The 16,840-nt window shown below is 33.5% G+C and overlaps 2 long non-coding RNA genes across 13 annotated transcripts in view; one reads left to right on the top strand and one right to left on the bottom strand.

Annotated features, from left to right (window-relative positions):
- Positions 1-16,840, top strand: part of LOC112653344 (uncharacterized) — an 87,888-nt gene that overhangs the window by 39,956 nt on the left and 31,092 nt on the right. The gene's annotated exons all lie outside the window — the stretch shown is intronic.
- LOC112653347 (uncharacterized) overlaps positions 6,181-16,840 on the bottom strand; it is a 48,014-nt gene continuing 37,354 nt past the window's right edge. For 4 of the 8 annotated variants that reach the window (XR_007409672.1, XR_007409674.1, XR_007409676.1 and 1 more), the window contains 2 exons: positions 6,822-16,024; positions 6,181-6,384 (listed from right to left, as the gene is read on the bottom strand). This is a non-coding gene — a long non-coding RNA (uncharacterized LOC112653347). The remainder of the gene's footprint in view (positions 6,385-6,821; positions 16,025-16,840) is intronic. The other 4 variants (XR_003132094.3, XR_003132093.3, XR_003132095.3 and 1 more) reach the window with 2 other exon arrangements.

Below are 16,840 nucleotides of genomic sequence, written 5' to 3' on the forward strand. Positions count from 1 at the left end.
GTTGGTTAAAAAATAAACTAGTTTTTTTTTTTTCCACCTTTGGTTACTATAAACAAAACTGACTTGATTGATTTTTATCTTGTAGTCTACTTTATCTGTAATTAAGTCACTGTAATCATCTTAAGCTTAAAGTATGTCCAGGCATAGAAACCTTTCCAGATTCTGCCTATCCTTAGTTTCTCTCCAATGGATTCCTGTAGTTGACGTTTACATTTTATCCAAAGTTTATATGTGTTAGCTGCAGAATTGTTCCGAAAGGAAGAATTAGTAAACAGTTCTCTGTCCAAACTACTCAAATCTGTCATTGTTGTACAAAAACAGCCACAGAAAATAAAGGAATGGTCATAGCTGTGCTCTAATAAATGTCTGCATAAAAAAAGCTAACATTGATTTGGGCCCACAAGACACATGATAAATCCTTTCTGGGGGTCTGCAGATAGATGAAACATAATCTTTTAATAGCATCTTTTTGTATTGGGTACTTGGTCAGTTTTAGTAAGGGTATAGCTAGACCAACTGAGATCTTTAAAATTTAATTCTCTTCTATCTCTCCCACTTCTGAATGGCCTTTGTCCTGAGGCTAGCAGGGACAGGGTCAAGGGTTAACACTGTTGGAGATAAATCAAGTAGTGGGTTGTCAATATGCGCAACCATTTGGTTGTCAATGTACACAACCATTAATTATAGCCCAGGTATTATTATCCTGAGAGTTCCAAAAAGAAGCTGCCTCATCCATACTTTAATAATGGTATCAAATTTACAAAACCGGTCTTGGACAGATTCTTGGAGTGAAATCAATAACTGGTAAGTTTAGTGAGAGGATCCAGAGAGTGCCTTAGCAAATAAGAAGTGGTTGAGGCAAACGTACAGTTGGAGAGGTATCTGAAATTCCAACAATTGAAATTCTATTCTTACCCTAAGGAAGGAGATGGAATGGTAATAGGGTTAACGACAGAATCAAATAAAAAAAGAGCATTGTTTTGGCAATTATGCGGACACATCCATCCTGCTTATGTTGAGGACAATAATGATAGAGAAATACCATTTTGTCACACAGGAACTGTCATTTGTCCCTTTGAATTCTATTTTTTTGTGCGTAAACAACATATTTTTTTCTTCTTTTTTGTAAAATACGGACAAGTGTTTTTGTTTAGACTAGTAAGAGAAGACTTATTATTTATGGGTTTTTCCAACTGCTTACCCTAGAAGCTATGAATTTGGTCTGCAATTTTTTTTTTTTTTTCTGAGCAAAGTTTGTAAAGTGTTCAGTAAGTTCTTATAATTCTGAGAGGGTCCTGCTTGCTTTCTAATCTTTGGTTTTCTAACGAAATCTATGACTTCAGGATTAAGACTTTAATAAAAAATGTTAGTAAGACAATTAGGACAGTTGTGATGTCCTCTCCTTGAGAGACAACAGAATTTCCTCTTAAGATAGTAATAATAGCATCTAAAAAGTCTAAGATGATTTTTTCTACTTATAAAACTGGGGTTTTTAAAGTATGTATTGTATTTATATTTTAGAACACTTTCATATTTGAAAAAATTAATATACTACAGTTCCCATATATTTTGCACCCATTTCCATATTAAGAACATCTGACATTAATATGGTATACTATTAATTAACAAACCAATATTGATACATTGTGGATTAAATAAATTTTGCACTGTATTTAGATTTTAATTTTTACTTAATGTATTCTTCTGTTGTAGAATCTCATCCAGGGTCCCCCATGTCTCTTTAGCCTCCTTTCTGTTATTTTTTGGACTTTCCTTGTTTTTTTTATTAACTTGGCAGTTTTGAAGTTTATTGATCATTTTGTAAAATGCCTCTTTACCGGAATTTCCTAATTTTTTTCCCTCAGGAATAAACTGGAGTTACGGGTTTTAGTTTTGGGGGAGGACCACCACAGGAAAAGTATGATTTTTTACCACATCTTTTACGGACACATACCATCAACATAGTTTTTCACTTTTGATGTTGACCTTAACTGCCTAGCTGAGGTCATGTTTGTCATGTTTCTCCACCATAAAGTTACTCTTTCCCTCTTTCCAAACTATACTCTTTGGAAGGAAGTCATTTTGTGCAGCCTACACTTGAGGAATGAGGAGTTATATTCCTCTTTATAAAGATCAAGTATCTATATAACTTATTTAGAAGTCTTCTTATAAGAGATTTTTCTCTCTTCCCAAATTTATTTATTCAATCAGTTATTTATATAAGTACAGACACATGGATCTTTATTTTATACTTTGGATTATAATGCAATACTACTTTATTTTCTTGCTCAAATTATTCCAGTTTTGGCTACTGGGAATTCTATTAGTTCCCCATCATCATCATACCTCATCAAAGTGTATATATGTGTGTTTTTAGTTATCTTCTATTCTTTGGCAATACAAAATGATTCAGGCTCATCTTGTATATGTTCTATTCCAATCCTTAAGTCAGCCACTTGTCCAGGGAGTTCTGCTTTTTGTTTTCATTTTAAATTAGAGACTGGTAAGACATTAAGATCTAAGAGCCAGAACTGGATTATTTGCTAACCATTTCTGAAGATTTTATTTATTTTTTTAAGAGAGAAAAGCAGAGATAGGGAGCAAGAGCATAAGTGAGGAGGAGAGGGAGAAGCAGGCTTCCCGCTGAGCAGGGACCCTCCCCCATATACCTCCCCACCCCACCCCACCCGCCCCAGTGCAGGACTCCATCCCAGGACCCTGGGTTCATGACCTGAGCTGAAGGCCTACCTGGGAACCCTTAACTAATCATTTTTGATAGGAAAGCCCTTGGGAAAATTATTAGTCTACTGAAAGTTATCCAAAATAACCACTAAAGTCATTAATTGTCCTCAGTAAAGTCCCACCAGAGTTTCAAATATTTAGTTATATTCATATTACAGCATTTGTACACACAAGGTGGACAACAAATTAGTTTCATTGAGTGAGAAATCCATATACAAATGATAATAAACAATGAAAAATAATAGATAAGAATCCCAGCACTACACCCTACCTTACTGAGTGCCTTGGGCAAACAGATTCTAATCAAGAGGCTAAGTCAAGGTCAGAAAAGATAGACAGTAAAAGCATAAACAGCACTAAAAGAATAGGCATGTTCATCATAAGTACAAACTACTCAACCTTCCAGGCTCTGGGATTCCAGAAAGGCAGACATTATGAGGTCCTGTTGTATCCTACCCAGGAAGTGACCAGGACTGAGTGTGATCTGAGTGGCAATACCAAAAATGGCAGAAGACTATAACCTCAGCACCATTATAGACAGCCTTCATTTGAAAATGCTAAAGCAGGGTATTTTTTGTTAAGAAAAAGGGCAGGGGTGCCTGGATGGCTCAGGGCATGGTCCCAGGGTCTGGGATCAAGCCCCACATGGGACTCTCTGCTCAATGGGAAGCCTGCTTCTCCCTCTCCCTCTGCCCACTGCTCTGCCTACTTGTGCTAGCTCTCTTTCTCTGTCAAATAAATAAATAAGCAAACAAACAAATAAATAATTTTTTTAAAAAAGAAAAAGGGTAGGGTTTTGTAGTGCTTTGAAGAGTAATAAAATGAAGTAAGTTTAGGAAAGGAAACTTAGTTATAAGCATTTCTTGGAACAGGGAGAGACTGTTCTTGCAGTTTATCAGCTGATGGCTAGGCAATTTTGATTCAGCTGAAATGACACAATGAGGGTTATGTGCTAATGATGTCACATAAGGTCTACCATGATGTTTGGGAGGAACAGTTTTGGAAGCTGAGAACATAGTGGGAAATTTTTAGTCCAAGTTTCTCATGCATGATTATAATAAACAACGTGCTCTTCAACTTCAAGGAAATGTAAGTATTATACCCTCTCACATGTATTATTTTTATTAATTTTAATGTTTTAAATAAATATAGCAAGAAAACTGCATGACAGGATTATGTACTTTTACTATATACCTTTCAGAATGCCTCCTTGAACGTATTAGGGAGAGTTAATATTTTGAGAGAAAATGCTGATGCTGAGCACTAATAACTAAATATTAGTAGGTAAAATATCTTTAGGTATAATGGCTAACTGTCTACCTACTTGCTAATTCGGTGTGATTTTCTGATCCCATGTTTAGTTTTACCAAGAGTTTCTACCTTGGAACTTAGTCAAGGAGTATAATACATTCTTCATTCAAATATAATATGGTAGAGGAAAGTGAGAGGAAAATTTGTCAGCCTGACTTTCTGCAGAGACAGTTGGAGGATTATGTAGAAAAGTATGCTTCATTCAGACTGCATGACCCTTCTCTCAATGAGCTGTACCCTAGACATGGAATTGTTGCTCTTCTAAATGGATGATAAACTCTAGCCTCAAAAGTTTATATAATTTTCTTATGCCTCTGCAGGCACTAAGCCATAATTCCTGATTTCATACCATGCATACAACCATCAGTCTCTGTGTTTACAGGCACACACAGAGGGCTTATTTGTTTATTTTTAGATGTAGTGCCCCTTTGAGTATGAATGTGTATAAACATGAATCAGAAAAAAAAGAGTGTAGCAGAATACTAGAGGGCAATATTTAATTTTGCTTTAAAAATGAGCTCTCACCTATTTCTCATGTGTTGAAAATGAAGCTTGTAATTTCCCAAAGGTGTGCAGTGGGAAATAGATAATATTTGGAAATTCATCAGTGGGCTTTTTCTTATAATGAAAAATGTGGACATGAAAAGATTGTTCCTGATAGCCATGGCAACATTTAGGAAAATATGGAAAGAGATCTTAATAGTAAACTGAACATAAACAAATATACCATTAAAAATTCAATAAGTTCATTTCTCTCTCAGTTTCCAGTGTGACAGAAACATGGAAATACATATATAATAAGTGAATCAAAGGGACAGTGGCTGCATTTTCCCCCTCAGCTCCTAGCACTGTGGGCTCAGTTTTACTTCTTAAGTAAAGAAAAGGGCATCAAAAGACAAGAATGAAAAAAATAAAGGCAAACAACAGTGGCTTTTGAAGAACTCTAATCAGATATGTTCTCCTTTGTGAATGTCTTTATTTATTTAGTAGGAAACTTCTGTCTGGACACTAGGACATTTATTATTTACCATTATTTTCCACTGTGCCTTATTACTTCAGTTGGAAGTGGCATCCAAAAAAATTAGAAAATAAATTTGTTGAAATGATTAAAAACAGTAAGCAAGTATAGACAATTTCACTTTGAAAATTTAACAAAAAACCTATTTCTATTTTATTTAGGCTACTATGTAGCTACTTGCCAATATCTTTTATGTACTTATTTATCAAGAGTAATTTGCCTCATTACCTTATCTTTTTAATATCCCTTTTTGTAGAGAATTTGGAATTCTTTTTATCTTTACAAATTTGAAATTGCTAACAATAACACATAATAATTAATTATGTATAAAATACTCTGTATTTTCATAGGTTATGCATATATGTTTTATTTTACTGTTCTTGCAGTGATTCTGTGTTGCTATTTAAAATGAAAAAAATTACATAGCAACATAAAAAGTAGAACAGACTCAAGATATTCTATAATTTAATTCATTTTTCTTTTTCTCCTGAAAATAAATCTGTCACATGGCTAAATTATGGCTCAAGTAGTAGATGAGTCATTCCACATATAAAGATTAGACAGTTTTACTGAACTGAGATTCAGAGAAGGAAGAGAGACAAAGCACAGACTGGAAGCTTGATGAACTAGACTGTAGTAGGTAAAGACATGGTGAAAGATGATTCGAATAAACACCCTTACTGCAGATGACTGGGATCTAGAATTCTAGCAAAATTAGATCAAACACACTGTGAAGCTATAGACAGCTATTTTTAAATAGCTCTTGAAGACTGGAACATGGTTAAGGGTCAGAAAGAAAACTCTAGGCTTAGCTTATCAATTTGGGAATTTGGAAGGAAAACATCATTGGATAATTTTACATTGTCTTAAGAGTGAAGTACTCTTAATAACTACCATAACTTTACGAGGTATAAGACCTACTTTTACCACTTATATTCAGGACAGGGAAACTTCTTAAAATCAAAAATAAGACTAGACATTCATCTTGATCTCATTGTATCTTTAGATTTCCTCCCTTATGGCATGATAACGACTTCATAATATACAAAATAGACCACACAGCTATCCAGAATGCATACAGTAGCTTAATAATAATATAAGAATCACAATGTTGGTAAATTGACTTTATTTTCCTCCTGGAATTAATAAAGAATTCATCTGGGATCCCTGGGTGGCGCAGCGGTTTGGCGTCTGCCTTTGGCCCAGGGCGCGATCCTGGAGACCCGGGATCGAATCCCACGTCGGGCTCCCGGTGCATGGACCCTGCTTCTCCCTCTGCCTGTGTCTCTGCCTCTCTCTCTCTCACTGTGTGCCTATCATAAATAAATAAAAATTAAAAAAATGTTTAAAATATAAAATAAATAAATAAATAAATAAAGAATTCATCTATGTAACTTAGTGACTCCAAATCCTTGATGCTCCCTCTAAGGCACAGGAATGGTATTTAATTAAAAGTGAGTTCCTAAAAGGAATGTAAATTCTTCTTACCTCATATTCAAATCTTTTTGACTCATTCCATAATTGGCTTAAATTTGGTAAGAGAAAAAAAAAGATTTGAACTACTCTGACCGCTGCTGTTGGTGGTATTGATGCCAATAGTTACACATGGCAGCTACCAGGCAAAAGCCAAAAGTTCAGGGCTATTGTCTCTAGCACTCAGCAAGCTGCACAGGTCATATGCATAGCTCAGGGAGAGATCAGCATAGGCTTTTATCCTTACTAATTATCCACACTAGAACCCTTGACTCACCTTAACAAAGCTGTATATGAGAATATTGGAGATGTCAGACGGATTCAGTGGTTGAATCATCAAAAACACAACAAAAAGCTATCAAAAGTTCAACCTGAGGTAAAACACAGATCAAAACCACAATGAGATACCACCTCACACCAGTGAAAATGGCTAAAATTAACAAGTCAAGAAACAACAAATGTTAGCATGGATGTGGAGAAAGGGGAACCCTCTTACACTGTTGGTGGGAATGTGAACTGGTGCAGCCACTCTGGAAAACAGAAGACAGGTTCCTCAAAACATTAAAAATAGGGCTACCCTAGGATCCAGCAACTGCACTTCTAGTTATTTACCCAAAGGATACAAACATAGTGATTTGAAGAGGCACCTGCATCCCAATGTTTATAGCAGCAATGTTCACAATAGCTAAACTATGGAAACAGCCCAGATGCCCATTGACAGATGAATGGATAAAGAAGATATGGTATACACATACAATGAAGATTACTCAGCAATAAAAAAAAATGAAATCTTACCATTTCCAATGATGTGGATGTAACTGGGAGTATTATGCTAAGTGAAATCAGGGAAAGATAATTATCCTCTGATTTCACTCATCTGCAGAATTTTAAGAAACAAAGCAGGATCACAGGGGAAGGGAAGGAAAAACATAAGATAAGATATGAAATCAGAGAGGAAACAAACCATATAAGACTCTTAACTTATAGGAAACAACCTAAGGGTTGATGGAGGGGAGGTGGGCGGAGGGATGGGGTAACTGGTAATGAACACTAAGGAGGGCATGTGATATAATGAGCACTGGGTGTTATATGCAACTGATGGATCACTGAACTCTACCTCTGAAACTAATAATATACTATATATGAATAATTTAAATAAAATTAAAAAAAATTTTTTTGAAAGTTCAAACTGATATAAATGAACTCAATACACCCATATAAAGAACAGGGATAAACATGAAATAACTTTCTAGTTTTGTTAGGAAATTTATAATTTAAACAAACTTTTTCATAAATTTTGGTAACTTAAATAGCTGGTTTTAGAAACAGAGTCTTCACATGCAATGGTTGAAAGGGTGCTTTTCCAAAGCTATTTTCTTTCCATGGGATATTTTGATATAGTAAAGAATACCTGAATTCCATCAAGGATAGTAAGTTGATGAAGGATGTTTTCAGTAAATAATGAGCCCCTTCCTAAATCTAAAATGGAGTTTAAGACCATTCAACTTGACTATTTCTGAAGTACTCAGTTTCATTTTCTGCCTAACAAAGATGGCGCTGGGGCTCATTCTGTTATTTTTGACAGCGTATTTTTGTGTCATAACATTTCAAATCACTTGGATATACTAACACAGACCAGAAAAAACTTGTGAGTTAAGATATATTTGCTGCTACTTTATAAAAATGTCTTCTCTCTACATATCAAAACAAGAGTATTATAGAGGCAATATAGCTTTTATATACTTCAGATATTTTTAAAGATTTATATTATTATAAAAGAAGATACTCATGTTAAAAGAGTACAAAAGGAAATACATTTAAAATATGAGTCTCTAAGGAGTTATACTTTCCATAGGTATAAAAATATGCTTTCCATATGTACACATGTGTGTATATATAGAAAATTAGAAAATGCCTATTAAATTTGGTAATAGAATTTAGCAAGAATATAGGGAAGCAGAAACTCGCATATGCAATTGCAAGTGTCAATAATTTAGAACTCTTGGTTACCATTTTAGATACATGCAATTTAACCACCTTTGTTTTATTTTTCTTATTGGCTTGCAAATGACATTTACATAAAATAATCATCTTATTGTGGATTTCTGGGTGTCAGTTTTTTCCAGTTTATGATTTATCTTTTGACTATGCCAATATTGATTTTGTATATAAAGTTCAAATTTGTAGCACTTTATGCCACCAGAATAAATAGTTCTTATGGTCTTCTTAGTCTTTGCCTTACTTTAAAAGTTTTTCTCACACAATTCGTAAAAAAGAAAAGTTTATTCTTGTTCCTGTTCTTCTTGATGAATGTACATGTGATTTTGAGCATTCAAAGTTTTTATTACCAAATATTGATCATACAGTTTATTAGAGACTTATATAATAGTTTTACATATAATTTTACAAATACTAATGTTTTGTTTGCTCTGTTGGCTTAATTTTTTCTTTGGTTAAATATTGTAAACAAGTTAAATAATCACAACATTTCAGCTATCTATTTTACCCAAAAACTGCAGCATGCATAGGTAGAAAAAATTTACACAGTTACTGATCTATAAGAATTTCAACCTTTTGGGTACAAATTATTTGTTAAATTAAATATTGAAACCGGTTCTGGTAAGGTTTCTACAAGAAAAATTAAGAGATCAACCCCTCCCACTTTTAACAAAGTATTCTGAAGATGTATTCTTTAAAATCAAAGCCATCAACCCATCACATACTATTATTTTCTAAGCTAGTTTAACAATAATCACTGTACTATGTATTTTGAGAGAATCATGATTTTAAAGGTTAATTGTTTAGAGATATTAACCTTTTTACAATGTTCAGATCCAAACTGGTTAAAGATTTTGTATGATAAAAGAAAAACTTCTATAGGCATCCTAACTACACTTGTCTCTTTTCCATTAAGTATATATAAATGCCAGCAACTTAAAAGTTTTTGACATATATCATCAGAGGCATTATCATAAGCAGCCAAATTCATAATCAATAGAAGTTATTGAAATTATTTCATTCATCAAAATAGCATTACTCAACTATGAAATTGAAAGAACACACTATCCAACTTGCAATGCAGTATTGATAAAGAAATTTTTTAGATTTCTGAAAAAGTTACAGCTGTTAATAATCTTAACATGGTCTAAAAATAGAATTCAAATATATCAGCTTTCGAAGCATTGACTGATTCCTTTTTCTTTCTCCCCCCTGACTTCAGATTCATACATATGTATACTTTTTCAGAACTCATTCTAGGGACAATCTTCATTTGTTTTAAGCCACATTTTGGTACAGTAAAATAGTGTCATGATGTACATGGTGAATATAGAAGATTGGACTCATTGCTTTTACTCAAATGCTTTATCTTCCTTTCTCTTTGTCTCAATAATCTTTAATCCAACCTCTATTCAGAATTGAAAGCTCTGTATATATTTTAAAATTATTTTTCCATGGAGCTTCTAAAGTTTCACTCTTCTACTATAAAAACACAACCTTCAATGTATAACTAATTTTTAATCTTTGATCATTTTCTTATATTCACTTTTTTTGTATTCACAAATGTATTTTTACCAAAGAAAGAGGTGAAAGATAAAATTGTAAGGTGGAACAAAAATATATATGAAACACATAAAACAGAAAGTAAATTATTCACATATCACAGGTTAAAAAAGAGACAAATCATTTTAGGCCTAAAGCAAAATGATGATGTCTCTCCATGACAGGGATTTTATACCTAATTCAAAAGAAATGAGAAGAAAGACCATTGACTGATAATAGTAAATATCATAAAAAGAGAGATTTTGATGTCATTTTACCTTTCATTCATTGAAAAGGATACATACACTGTGATGTCAAAGAATGACAAGAAGATAGAAAAATGAAAATAATAACTGAACAATATCTTATTCTTAAAAGATGTCAATTATGCCACTTATATGCTGTCTAAATATTCTCATTTTTTTTACTTTAAAGTATTTTAAAATTGCTTTTACTTCAAATACAAAAATACTGAGATATTATTGTCAATGTGATTTCAGCAAACTCTTTCTCTCTCTCATTCGTAAATATCTGACTAACTTGGACTTAAGAAAATCTCTCCTGAAATCTATCAATCTGGTATAAAAAATTATTTACCTTAGAGTATTTCATTAACTTTTGACAAGAAATGTACATTAAAACTAGAACGTAATACCTAGTTATAATATTTCATATGTTAGTATAAAGCTCCTAAACATATATGCACTCTTTTTTCTGGATTTAGGAGCAGGAAATAGTTGAAATCTAAGTGAGCTTTTTAAAAAAATATTTTGCTACATTAATAGTGCTTCTCAAAATATATTGTGAGAGTATCAATTCTATGATATTAGAAACTATTATACTACTATCCAGAAGAATATAATGTAAAAAATATCTGGGGGATAATTTAAACTGATATCCTTATTGTAAAACTTCTCAGAATTCTTAATATTATATAATAACTATTTTGAATTTGTCAAAAGAGCAGTGTAGTATAACACATCCCAAACATTTTGACCACATGTGTTTAAGAATCTTGCAGAAATAATATTTTACAACACAAATTTTGGCAGACACTGAAATATTTTGTTGGAAGTTTTTTGGGGAAATATAAGGTAATTTTTTAAAATAAAAAATGGCTATTCCAATATGTTTGAAATTCACAAGTGTATACAGATAGAGCCCTACAAAGAGTGCCCAGTATAAGTGAGTACTCAATAGGAGGCAGATTTATTTTTCTACTCTTCATCTTATTATTATATGTATAGGTTTTTAGTGAGTAAATTTAAACCATTCTTAAATGCTTTAAATATGCAAAATAACTGGCTGGCAATAAATATACAACTTAAGAAAATAAATGAGAGATGGTGTATAAAATCAAACCCAGAGACGCCCAGGTGGTTCAGTGGTTGAGCATCTGCCTTAGTCCGGGGATCGAGTCCTACATTGGGCTCCCTGCATGGAGCCTGCTTCACCCTCTGTTTGTGTCTCTGCCTCTCTCTCAGTGCCTCTCATGAATAAATTAAAAAAAAATCCTTTAAAAAGAAATTAAAAAAATAAAATGAAATCAAACCCGTGTCTTTGGTTTAATGCCCATCCGGCAGGTCAGTGATTCTCAAATTTGAATGCAAATAATGATCCCCTGAGGTCATTTTAAGAACACAGCTTCCTAAGCCACACCTTCCGCAGAGATTCTGATTGGGTAGGTCTGAGATCAGACCAATAACTGTTTTTTTTCACATGACCTAGACCATTCTAAAACTTCTGTCCAGAGACCATACTTTGCCAGGTACTAGGTTAGGAGGGTCTCACAGACTTGCCTAACCACTTTCTTCTTCCTCTGCAATGGCTACATTCTTAGCTTACTTGCTTTTTATGAGTGTTGCTATTACTACTATCTTACAAGGCAGATTCATCAAAGAGAAAAGGGTAGCACAAATTTTCTAGAAGTAGAAAACAGCTTAGTTATTAGAGATTAAAAAGAAATACAGGGATCCCTGGGTGGCGCAGCGGTTTGGCGCCTGCCTTTGGCCCAGGGCGCGATCCTGGAGACCCGGGATCGAATCCCACATCGGGCTCCCGGTGCATGGAGCCTGCTTCTCCCTCTGCCTATGTCTCTGCCTCTCTCTCTCTCTCTCTGTGACTATCAAAAAAAAAAAAAAAAAAGAAATACAATATTTCATAAATGTGTCATATGAATTACTGATGACCAATATACTGAGACATTAAAGACAAAAGAAACCAATATTCTTTTCCCCTTAAACTATGTTTCTCAAGAAAACAGAACTTTGAAGGGTTAGGTTGTATTCCTGAAAACTCAAAGTACAATCTACTTTCTATTTATTCCTCCTTAAACATTTATTCAATAGCTATTAGCCATCAGGCACTTGCTTCATGCGGATAAGACACCTCCACCTTCAAGGTACTTCCTGTGTTCAGGTACTCTGAGATCTGGTGAGCAATGATATTTCTCTTTGCCTAACAGACATTTAAGTAAATGAGTCTATATTTGTCAGTATAGCTATTTCTATTTCTATGCTTTTAATAAATAAACTACTTAGGTTTTTATCTTTACGGAAATATTAGTGATGTTTTAAGATTGTTCTTCACCTTACAGCTTTTCCACATTATTGACCATTTTAGTTCTCCTCCATGATGTGTGGAAACCTGCCTTAAAGACATTAAAGGGCTCTTTTCTCTAACTAAGCAATAAAGGCAAACCTTGATTTCACCAGGTAATTATGTCATATCACCTGCCCTTCACTAAGGCAGTGTAGGTCTGATCTTTGTGTTTTGAATTAAAAAACTGGTATTTAAAAGAGAGCTATTAACTTCCAAGGAATAGGAAATTCCATGGATAATAGAATGTTGCAACCATTACAATCTCACTATGTCAGCTGTACAAATTAAATTCCCACATCTTAACATTTTATATATTCATTGCTATTTATAGGAAGATGGACATAAAGGGCAAGAAAGACACAATATAATAAAAGCTACTTTAATATTGCCAGCACATTTTGCACAATGATTCAACAATAAGCTTGCATTATTTGTGGAGATTTTTCTCTCACCTTCATAGGTGTAGCCTGAAGCAAACTTTTATGCAATTATGAATTACAACTTTGAATTAATAAATTAAAGCTTTTAAAAACTCATACATATATATACAAATATGTATATGTATACACTCAAATACATCTACACACATATATATACAGATACATGTGTATATGTGTCATATGTATGTATATATGTAAACTCTTAGAATTCATTCATATAAGATGGTTTTCCTCATCCATTAACCACTCATCAGTCTCCTTATTTACTTTACAAAAAGAAATGTACAAGAGAAATGGTAGTAATGAGAAATATCACTTACTTGATTAGAGTCATTGAATTCTTTTTCAGGGATGCATTGCAAATAACTAAACCAACCATACAAGATTTCTAATCTGTGTGTTTCAAAAAGGTTTTATGAGTTTCCTAATTTACTATCCAATAACATACAGAGTTTCTATAGCAACTGTGTAAGAAAACACAGCACTTGTGTTATAGCACTTGAAAAAGGAGGAATGCTCCACAGGTACTCAAATACATTTTAAAAATGAGATAATAACCTGTCTCAGTGAGTAGCATACTATGTTGTATGTACAAACAGAACTTCATATTGTCTTTCCCGGAGAATGATTATATCTACACATTTTTACCTATACCTTTCTCTGTATCTATATAGAAGTCCATTTTCAAAGAAGTTAGATAGATACAGAATTTGTACTTTATGGTAAATTGTATTCATGACCAAATAAATGACTGTTATTCTTCGTCAAAACTCTCATTGTTTATTTTTGTTTACAAGGCAAGATTATTTTATTCATTCGTTTTTTAAAGAAATATTTTTCGAGGAGTTTTAGGTTTACAACAGAATTGAGAAGAACATACAGTGTTCCCAGTACCTTTCCACCTGCCACCTGAATAGACCCCCCTATTATTGACATTCCCCTCAACAGAATGGCATTTTTATTTTTTACCAAAGATGAAACTGAAACTTCACTGACACATCATAACCACCTCAAATCCATAATTTACATTACAATCTGCCCTAGGTGTCCATTCTGTGGGTTTAGACAAATGTGTAATGGTGTATATCCATCATGATAGTACCAAACAACATTTTCACTGTCTTAAAAATTCTCTGTGGTCTGTCTAATACACCCCTTCCATCAATCCTGGAAACAACTGATATATTTTTACTATTTCTATAGTTTTGCCTTTCCAGAATGTCACATAGTTGAATCATACATGTAGCATTTTCATGTTGGGTCATTTCACTTAGTAACATGTATTTAAGTTCCCTCCATGTCTTCTCCTGGACCATTAGATCATATATTCTTAATTCTAAAAAGTATTTCAGGGCAGCCCGGGTGGGTTTAGCACTGCCTTCAGCCCAGGGCCTGATCCTGGAGACCCGAGATCGAGTCCCACATCAGGCTCCCTGCATGGAGCCTGCTTCTCCCTCTGCCTGTGTCTCTGCCTTTCTCTCTCTCTCTTTCTCTCTCTCATGAATAAATAAAATCTTTAAAAAAATATTTCATTTTCTGAATGCACCATAGTTTATTTATCTATTCACCTAGTGAAGGACAACTTGGTTGTCTCCAAGCTTTGGTGATTATGAATGAAAGTGCTGTAAGTAAGTACCTTTATTCAGGTTTTTGTGTGCACATAAGTTTTCAGCTCCTTTGAGTAAATATCAAGGAGTACAACTGCTGAATCCTATGGTAAGAGTATGCTTAATTTTGTAAGAAACTGCCAAAAAAAAAAAAAATGTTTTGCAGAATTGCTGTTATCAGCACTAAATGAGAGTTCTAGTTGCTCCACACTGTCATCAACATTGGGTACTGTCAGTGTTCTGTATCTTGGTCACTCTAATAGGTCCACAGTGGCATTGTACTGTTGCTTGATTTTGCATTTCCCTGATAACCTATGATGTGGAGCATCTTTCCCTATGCTTATTTGCCATCTGTAATCCTCCTTGGTGAGGTATATGTTAAAGTCTTTGTCTTACTTATTAAGCTGGGTTGTTTTGTTTTGGTTTGTTTTTTCCACTGTTGAGTTTTAAGAGTCCTTTGTGTATTTTGGATAACAGTCCTTTATCAGATGTATCTTTTAATAATATGTTTTCCCAGTCTGTTATTTTTCTTCTCCATCTTATCAATTATCTATTTCATAGATTGTGCCTCTGGTGTTGTATCTAGAAAGTTATCACCATACCTAAGGTCATTTAAGTTTTCTCCCATGTTAGCTTCTAGATGTTTTATAGTTTTGCCTTTTAACTTTAGATCTGTAATCCATGTTCAGTTAATTTTTGGTATAATTTATTTTTATTTTACTTTATAAAAGTATTGGTATGAAAACACTGAAAATTTACAAAAATATATCCTCTCATGCTAGATAGTTTGAAAGCACTACCATTTGGCCTTATCTGCTTTTCCTCTTATTTCTATGCAATGTCATGTTAGTTTAGTCCTCTGGGAGATTTCATAAATTCCTTTATTCATTGCAATCACCATCACTGTGTCTCATTGCCTGTTTTATGTCTATTGATGCCTCTACATGGTCAGTCTCACAATGTCATCACTACACATGCTAACATTTTCTGGTTGAGAAATGGAGATGAGATCTCTCTGTTTTGATGACTAAAAGGTAAAATTGTATTGTGCTCTCAAATGTTTCTCACAGGAATATCATCTGTCAACTATTCTTACAGTTCTTTCTGTTCTCTTCTCTTGTACTCGGATCGGTATGCATGAAGATGGATAAGCTATTTACTGAAGTGTTGTCCTTGTGTTCACATGCTATTTTTGCTCCCAAACTCCCAAACTCCTTTCTCTTCCTTTCTCTTCTTTCTCCTTTTCTCTTCTCCTTTCTCTTTCTCCTTTCTCTTCTTGTCCTGCACTGTCCCTGGTTAATTCAATTTTATAAACATGGTAGTGAATATTTTTGCTACAAATACAATTTCAATCATTCTAAATATCTTACATCTCGTTGAAGATTAATGGCATTATATATTGAATATTGCTTTGAAAACTGAAAGCTATATTTCTCAGAAATCTGTCTATTTTTTAAAATATTAAGCTTCTTAAAGCTTCAATTTATACTAAATGTGAATACAAGTGTAAAGGCAACTCAATGTTTTTATCTAATTTTTTAAATTTTAAATCATTAAAACAACTAAAACAACAACCAACTAAAACAACAACTACCACATGATTGCAGCCTGAAGAGTAAACATATCTACTGACTTCCTATTTTGCACATTAGACTGAACACTCTAAAGAACTGTATGTTTCTGAATACTCACTAATAAGGTAAAGGAGAAAAAGAAGTCTATCACTCATTAATATTTCAGAAGTGTGATAGACACAGAGATTTATTTATGTCAGATTTTAATTACAAAATTCCCCTCAAATACATTAATTTGCATCTTGCAATAACTATTTTATAAAAAGTTAAAACCTGAAAGCAAAATATAGATCCTAAATGATTCCTATGTCAATGGAACGACTTTCTAAGCAAAGGCATGTGGGTCACCAAGGAGTCTAGGATAAAGAACTGGAAACCACCAGGCTGTAAGGCTGATAGAATTGTTATCATTGCCAGCCATCATTTCAATATATTCAATGCCTTAATGACTACTTGACACTACTGAATTTCTGAGCCACACTTATACACACAGATAATATAGTTTTTCATGATATCACCTTAAAAATAAACAAT

Source organism: Canis lupus, chromosome 3, assembly GCF_003254725.2.
Source record: "Canis lupus dingo isolate Sandy chromosome 3, ASM325472v2, whole genome shotgun sequence".
Taxonomy (NCBI): Eukaryota; Metazoa; Chordata; class Mammalia; order Carnivora; family Canidae; genus Canis; species Canis lupus.